General features: G+C 31.3%; 1 pseudogene; it reads left to right on the top strand.

The window, feature by feature from the left end:
* Positions 1-3,829: 3,829 nt before the first annotated feature.
* LOC132059333 (polyubiquitin 11-like) lies at positions 3,830-5,920 on the top strand (annotated as a pseudogene).
* The last annotated feature ends 1,859 nt before the right edge of the window (positions 5,921-7,779 follow it).

Below are 7,779 nucleotides of genomic sequence, written 5' to 3'. Positions count from 1 at the left end.
GCTCATCCAACAAAGATCCGCACCGGGAACTTCTCAATACTGAAACTTTTGATGACTTCATCGGTTAAAGGTCTATTAATATCAGTCCCAATAGAAGACTCAACAATACAGGACTTGGAATTCTCATGTACATTTTTTTTTTTTAATTTCAGCCCCGGTAGTCAACTTTCAAAAGAAGTAGTTTTATCTTATTTATTTTCTTCATCATCTTCTTCAGATTCTTCATCTCTCATCATCATCATCATCATCATCATCATCTTCATCTTCTTCTTCTTCTTCTTCTTCTTCTTCTTCTTCTTCTTCTTCTTCTTCTTCTTCTTCTTCTTCTTCTTTGTTCATGGCCAGAAACTTCTACTAGAGAGATTTCATGTTCAGCAAGTTCTTCAGAAATAATATTTGCATGTTCAGTAAGATCTTTTAATGATGTTTGCCCCCTGGGTCTTTTACTAACTGTAGATGCCTCATCAGATGATTTCTCTCGTTTTTTTTTCGTGAAGACATTTTATTTGCACACAGGAGATAAACAAAAATAATTTTAATTGAGTTGTGCATCATTCAAAGTAAACAAGTAATGAATTTTTACAACAGCTGAAGCATATGTTGCAAAAAGTGTGTAATCTATTGCAACAACTCCCTCATATGTTCTAAAATCTTCCATAGTTGTTGCAACGTATTTTTCAGCTATTGGAAAAATCAAAATAGTTGTTGCAGCTTCCTCAGCAACTGTATTGATTTTTCCAATAGATTGTTAATCTGTTATAACAACTATGTAAGTTGTTCCAACATCTTAGGGAGTTGTTGCAAAAGATTAGCAATCTGTTGGGAAATATCAGAACAGTGGCTGCAACTTCCTTGACATTTATTTTGATTTTTTGAACAGATAGGGAATCTGTTGCAACAACAGATTCACTTGCTGAAACAACATCAACAACTGTTTGGGTTTTTTCAACAAATGAGGAATATGTTGCAAAAGATTACTTAGCTGTTGGATAAAACAAAACAAAGGCAAGACCCTTTTTCCTAAACCTTACAAGGACAACAACAACAACAACAACAACAACAACAAAAACATCTATTTCACTATCAGCATTATCAATGTACATTTACAAACACACAACCATAAAAAATTGAACAAAATACAGAACATTGAAGAGAAACCCATGTTCTTCCTCTTTTTCTTTAACCAAAATCATCATTTTCATACTTTAATTTCAAAACCCTAACTTTTGAACTAACAAAAAAATCTATTTCACTACAAACACACAGCCATCACAAGTTAAACAAAAAACACCAAATAGGGGTTTTTTAAGCATGCAACGTCAACAGATGTTTGCAACTGTCAAACAATTGCTGAAGTTGCTGCAACAGATTACTCAGCTGTTGACAAAAATCAACAAAATTGCAAGCCCTTTTTTCGAAACGCTAAGGAGAACAAGAACAAAAACAACACCAAAAACCATAATTTTAGAACCACATACACTATTTACAAACACACAAACCCCAACAAATGCAACAAATACCCCAAATAAGGGTTCCTAAAGCATGGAACAACAAAATAAACAACATTGAAGACAAACCCATGTTCTTCTTCTTCTTCTTCTTCTTCTTCTTCTTCTTCTTCTCTAACCAAAATCATCATTTGCAGTCATTGATTTCAAAACCATAATTTTTTCCCTTGAGTCACTAATGGACAAGTAGTAGTGAAAGAGAAAGGAGAAATTTGTTACCTGAGAAACAAAGCCTGGTGACGAGAGAGAAGTTAGAGAGCAGCATCAGCAATAACAATGTAGATCTTCACGATGGAGAGGAGAGATGGTTTAGAGAGAACTTTAAAGAGAAGTGGTTTCTTTTTTGAAATAATGGGGGTAAGATCGTGGATGTCTGATGGGGTTAAAAGAGAAGAGAATTAAAAGGGGGGTTGTTTTGTATTTTGTAAAAGTTTAATAACTTTTCAAAATTATAATTCAGATCCCATTTAACTTAATCTCACTTTAAAGATAAGTTTGATTTTGGCTGGTCAAACTTGTCACCTTTTCTAATTAGTAGACTCAAATGGTACCTTTGGTTCATTTTTCCTAGATGGTATACATATATAGATTACTACTATATATAAGGGACAATCAAATGGCTTTTGTAGTCCTCACAAAAGTTTTCAAATTAATGTCAAACTTTTCAATTAATTACTTTTAGGTCCTTTTTATTTTATAAGATAATTTTTTCAAGAATGTAATTTTAGCTTAATAAAAAAGATATGGACAATTTTATATGTTGCCTTTGAAATGTCTATGATTTATTATAAATACAGAAAGTAAATTTTTTTAAATGATACCATATGGTGTTGAAAATGGAGACAATGTCATCCATTGAGATCGGGTTATTTTTAAAATCTCTTGTTTGGTTAACTAATTTTTTTTTTTTTTTTTAGTATAGAGAATACATGAAGAATTAAATTTTATTGAATCTTGAGGTTCAATTTAATAAATATAGGTTATTTCTTGAATTTCGTTGAAACTAAGGTGAAAAATCACATTTAACTAGCATAAACCCTTGACGCGAGATAATGAATGAAAATTTAATAAATGTCAAAACAAATCGATTTTTATCTATGAATAAAATCACACGCTCATGAATTCACAAAAATACTAAAATATTTTTTGATTTATGAGCTTTGCAAGTTGTAATTAACATATTTTATCATAATCAATGTTAGTATAGGATATCGAGTCATTGTGTCCCTTTGAGATTTGCTAATTTTTCTACTTAACTTTCTTCCTCATCAATAAATTTTTCATTAAAAATCATCTAATTGTGTGACGAAGAAACTTTAATAATTATAAAACTTATTAATAAGATATTATTAACCTGCAAATACACTAAATTAATTATGTGGTAGAAAATGTACTACTATATATAAGGAACAATCAAATGACTTTTGTATTCCTCATAAAAGTTTCCAAATTAAGGTCAAACTTTTCAATTAATTACTTTTAGGTCCTTTTTTTATTTTATAAGATAATTTTTTCAAGAATGTAATTTTAGCCTAATAAAAAAAGTTATGGACAATTTTATACGTCACCTTTGAAATGTCTATGATTTATTATAAAAACAGAAAGTAAATTTTTTTTAAATGATGCCATATAGTGTTGAAAATGAAGACAGTGTCATCCATTGAGATCGGATTATCTTTAAAATCTCTTATTTGGTTAACTATTTTTTTTTTCAGTATAAAGAATACATGAAGAGTTAAATTTTATTGAATCTTGAGGTTCAATTTAATAAATATAGATTATTTCTTGAATTTCGTCTGAAACTAAGGTGAAAAATCACATTTAATTAGCATAAACCTTTGACGCAAGATAACGAATGAAAACTTTATTAATGTCAAAACAAATCAATTTTTATCTATGAATAAAATCACACGCTTATAAATTCACAAAAATACGAAAATATTTTTTAATTTATGAGCTTTACAAGTTGTAATTATCATACTTTATCATAATCAATATTAGTATAGGATATCGAGTCATTGTATCCCTTTGAGATTTGCTAATTTTTCTACTTAACTTTCTTTCTCACAAATAAAATCATTAAAAATCATCTAATTGTGTGACAAAGAAACTTTAATAATTATAAAACTTATCAATAAGATCTCATTAACCTACAAATACATTAAATTAATTATGCGGTAGAAAATGTGTCACGTTATACATATTTAATAAGAATTTCTATTCTTATATTTTGAGTTTGGGCCCAGGCTTAGCACGAACCTTCCTAACTAGTATAAAAAAGAAGAAAGGAAAAAAATAAAAATAAAAAGAGAGAACTATCTTCAATGTATGTTTTCTCTGTTGATGATGTTATACCCTTGAATTTGGTCGATTTTCTTGGTTTCTAGTCGCTATTTAATAGCAATTGTTACATACTTTCCAGGTTTGATTAACTGTGATCTATCTGGGGGTTTTTGTAATCAAATTGAACCCGATTTTAAAAAAAATTAGGTTTCTTACTTCTTAATATGAAGATAAATCTTGCCAACGCTTGTTGGTCTGTGGGATGATCTTTTTTCTTTTGGATTTATTTATTTATTCTTGTGTGGGTAATTTGTAACTGTTTTCTGATTATGTTAGATTTTAAACCTTATTTGATTTGGCATTTAGCTAATAGTGGATTTTTCTGCACGTGCATAGCTGGGACCGATGAATAAAATACATTGTTTATTATATGTTGGTTCACAGTGAATTAAAAAATAAAATGGCTGTGCATTGGAATTCAATTATTATTATAGAATCCAGAATTAGATGATAATGTTTTTCTTGTTGGCTTATGTTAGCTCTATTGGATTTCTTTATTTGGTTGATCTCTAGTCTTCTGGTAGCTCTTTGATATTGCAATTAGTTGATATATCTTCAGTTTTTTGTTCAATTTGTTTACTGGATGACGTTTATTCCTAATTAGATAAGGTATGGATTCATGTGCAAGTTATGAGCGTTTATATTATGTGGGGAGTTAGACGAGACTCGCAGAACTTCTTTTTTTTATTTTCTTTTTTAGACTTCCAGAGCTTGTAGTTTTGTCATTCCTTTGGCCTGATCTTGAATTGAAGTTGTGACAGAGTTCTGTGTGTCAATGTATTTCAGATGCAGATCTTTGTAAAGACACTCACTGGAAAGACAATCACTCTCGAGGTCGAGAGTTCTGACACCATTGATAATGTAAAAGCTAAGATTCAAGACAAGGAAGGCATTCCTCCTGATCAGCAGAGGCTGATCTTTGCTGGAAAACAGCTTGAAGATGGCCGAACACTTGCTGATTACAACATCCAAAAGGAGTCCACCCTCCATCTTGTACTCCGTCTCCGTGGTGGAATGCAAATCTTTGTTAAAACTCTGACCGGCAAGACCATCACACTTGAAGTTGAAAGCTCAGATACAATTGACAATGTGAAGGCAAAAATTCAGGATAAGGAAGGAATTCCTCCAGATCAGCAGAGACTGATCTTTGCCGGAAAGCAACTTGAGGATGGAAGGACCCTGGCTGACTACAACATTCAGAAAGAGTCAACCTTACATCTTGTTCTTCGTCTGAGGGGCGGCATGCAAATATTTGTCAAGACATTGACAGGGAAGACAATTACTTTGGAGGTTGAGAGTTCGGATACTATTGACAATGTTAAAGCGAAGATCCAAGACAAGGAAGGTATTCCTCCAGACCAGCAGAGATTGATCTTTGCTGGGAAGCAGCTTGAGGATGGAAGGACCTTGGCAGATTACAACATTCAGGAAGAATCAACCCTGCACCTTGTTCTTCGTCTTAGAGGTGGCATGCAAATTTTTGTCAAGACTTTGACTGGGAAGACGATTACTTTGGAGGTTGAGAGTTCGGATACCATTGACAATGTCAAAGCAAAGATTTCAAGACAAGCGTTTGATCTTTCTGGTAAACAGGACCAGGACTCTTGCGGACTATAACATCCAGAAGGAGTCAACACTCCATTTAGTGTTGCGTTTGAGGGGAGGGATGCAGATCTTCGTGAAGACTCTTACTGGGAAAACAATCACATTGGATGTGGAAAGCTCAGATACCATTGACAATGTGAAGGCAAAGATACAGGACAAGGAAGGGATTCCACCAGATCAACAGAGGCTTATCTTCGCTGGTAAGCAGCTTGAGGATGGCCGCACCCTTGCAGACTACAATATCCAGAAAGAGTCTACTCTTCATCTCGTTCTCAGGCTCCGTGGTGGAGACTTCTGAATTTCATGTGCGATAATGCTGCTTTTATGATGGCTGTGTCAATGTTTTTTTCGTTTCGAGACTTTAGTTTTTTATGTTTTGGGTTTTCTTCTTTCTGCTGAAGACATCATGATGTGTTACATTGTATATTCGCTGCAGATTAAATAAAGACCAGCCAATTCTAGTATCAGGCCTATAAATGTGTTGGTGCTCCTCACTTCTCAGATACAAAGGGGATGTCGGAAAATTCACACACACCTGTGCACGTTGACACCCGATAAAAAGCAGACATGCTTGAGAACCCACTGGTAATTCTTTTTGCAAAATTATTATGGTGGTGGTTTTGTAAAATTCTGCTAATAGTGGAAAGTTCTTCCCATGATCTACGCAGTCTGTTTTCGATATTTATTTTTGAAGTGTTCCCTCGAAGTTAAAAGGGAAAACATAAAAGACCTTATTTTATTTGGTTCACTAAATATTTTCCAACAAAATATTTAACAAAAAGAGCTAAAGGAGAAGAATCAAGCATATCAGTGAAGCTAATTAAGCCTGGTAAATGATGATGTTCAGTTGGGGTAATTGTCGGTTTAGAGTTGAGCAAGATATAGGGTTCTAGGTTAGACTTTATAGCAAGATATCCGGAAATTCTGGCGAGTTGGGATTTCTTCTTACAATAGTAAATTACTACTTAATGATGAGGATTATCTGTGTCCAAGTGTTCTGTCTTTACTCCGTCGCCCTCACCATCGACGGTCACCTCATCTTCTCCATTTCTTCAGTGGGACGTAATTAATGTTGAGCTGAAGGACTACTGTGTGATACCAGAGATGAAACTCCTTATTACAACTACAAGCACTATCGATCAAAGAATTCAAATTATTTCTGACAAGCACGGCTGGAAAGTCATATCAGCCTAAGTTGGTTGGACTCGGGTGCTTGTGTTCGATACGGGTGCGGATGATCCTTCATGATCTAAATATGGGGATACCGATACAATAAGCCCATTAACCGGTTTAACCGGAACTGGACCGGTAACCGGTTAGGGAACCGGCCGGTTTTCGCTTAAAAAACCGGAACCGTTTAACGGTTCGGTTTTGAAACCTCAACCGGAACGGTCGGTTAAAAATCCTTCAAAACCTTTTTTTTTTTTTTTGTTTTTTGTATTATATATATATATATATATATTATAGTATTTATTAGTATATTGTAGGTATATTTACATATGTTATACAAGTTTATAAGTAAAGTTTAAATATTTATTGTTAACGAGGCTAATGTATTAGTCGATACGGAATATACGTGTATACATATATATATTAAATTATATGCTTAAGTTAACACTATATACTACATATACCTAAAACATAGTAAGAATATACGTATATATATCAATATACCTAGGTTATATAACTTATATATATATATATATATATATATATATATATATATATATATACTATATATACTATATATATATACTTATAACTTATATATATATATATATATATATATATATATATATATATATATATATATATATACTAAAGTTTATATATATTCGTATATACGTATACATATATATATATATATAAATCGTATATATATATATATATATATATATAAAATATAGTAAGAATATACTTATATATATATCAATATATGTATCGGTATACTTAGGTTATATAACTTAATATATATAAATATGTTTAAGTTATATATAACTTATATATATGTATAACTTAATATATATATATATATATATATATATATATATATATATATATATATAACTGTGTGTGTATATATATATATATATATATGTTTAAGTTATATATATACTATATATTATAAGTATATTCTTAGTATATTTTAGTTATTTTTCAAGTATATAACTTTCTAGTTTTTAATTTAAGTATATTCTTAGTATATTTTAGGTATATTCTAACTTTATAAAAGTAAAAATATGAACACAAGTAAATAGAAGAAAACTCAATGAGCCATATATTTTATTCATTCTTGGATAACATTTATTTGCAAGTTGTAGTT

This window comes from Lycium ferocissimum, chromosome 6 (genome assembly GCF_029784015.1).
Source record: "Lycium ferocissimum isolate CSIRO_LF1 chromosome 6, AGI_CSIRO_Lferr_CH_V1, whole genome shotgun sequence".
Taxonomy (NCBI): domain Eukaryota; kingdom Viridiplantae; phylum Streptophyta; class Magnoliopsida; order Solanales; family Solanaceae; genus Lycium; species Lycium ferocissimum.
The sequence above is the reverse complement of the archived record's forward strand: the minus strand, read 5'-3'. Positions and strand labels throughout refer to the sequence as shown.